Source organism: Octopus bimaculoides, chromosome 28 (assembly GCF_001194135.2).
Source record: "Octopus bimaculoides isolate UCB-OBI-ISO-001 chromosome 28, ASM119413v2, whole genome shotgun sequence".
Classification (NCBI taxonomy): domain Eukaryota; kingdom Metazoa; phylum Mollusca; class Cephalopoda; order Octopoda; family Octopodidae; genus Octopus; species Octopus bimaculoides.
The window spans coordinates 4,182,847-4,183,723 of NC_069008.1; the positions used below are offsets into that span (position 1 = coordinate 4,182,847).

The following is an 877-nucleotide window of genomic DNA, read 5'->3' on the forward strand; positions in this document are numbered from 1 at the left end:
CCAGGAGACATCATCTCCAGCTGGCTATACGACACGATCTGTGTCCTTATATTTTGCAGCCAGCTGGAGACGATGTCTCCTGGGGCTAAATTACAGCAACATTCGTCCTAAACCAGGACTGCCATGTTATGTTGGCAAACAACCTTTACTACAAAGTACTGTTACTGAATATCTTATGTTGTGAGATTTAAAAAATTGTAATTTATACTCATGTAAAAGCTGAATTTTTTAGACCATTTTTTAAGGTCAAATTTATGGGGCTGACTATTACAGGGTTACTATTTTCGAGGAGCAGAAATTCAAGCTAGAATCCAAAGTACCGTATCAGCAACAGAAACCCAACTGATCTCTAAGTGAATAAAAACAAAAACACAATGAATTACAGAAATGTTACCTATTGTATGCATTGATCTAGCGATTAACTAAATGTTTTTAGGATTACCGGAATCATGCCTCTGTACGAATTCATACAGTGGTGTTTGCTGTTGTTCGCCGATAGTGTTGCCAGTGAAACATGTTTCTCACCATTTAAACAATGAGTATATGGGTGCATGTGTTTATTGTGCTTGAAGATGTGTGCAGGTCTGCGGCCTATCCTGTGCACACATGTGCATAAGGTAGAAAGCTGGCAGAATCATTAGCACGCCGCCCAGAATGCTTAGCGGTATTTTAGCTGTTATTGTGTTCTGAGTTCTAATTCCACCAAGAGAATATATATATATATATATATTGGAGCCTGGTGTTGCCATCCGGTTTCACCAGTCCTCAGTCAAATCGTCCAACCCATGCTAGCATGGAAAGCGGACGTTAAACGATGATGATGATGATGATGATATATATCATCATCTTCATCATCATCATCATCATTTAACGTCTG

At 39.1% G+C, this 877-nt stretch overlaps 1 protein-coding gene across 3 annotated transcripts in view; it reads left to right on the forward strand.

Moving 5' to 3' along the window:
* The window catches only part of LOC106877698 (lysM and putative peptidoglycan-binding domain-containing protein 2), a 55,377-nt gene that overhangs the window by 36,087 nt on the left and 18,413 nt on the right, over positions 1-877 (forward strand). The window lies entirely within an intron of this gene.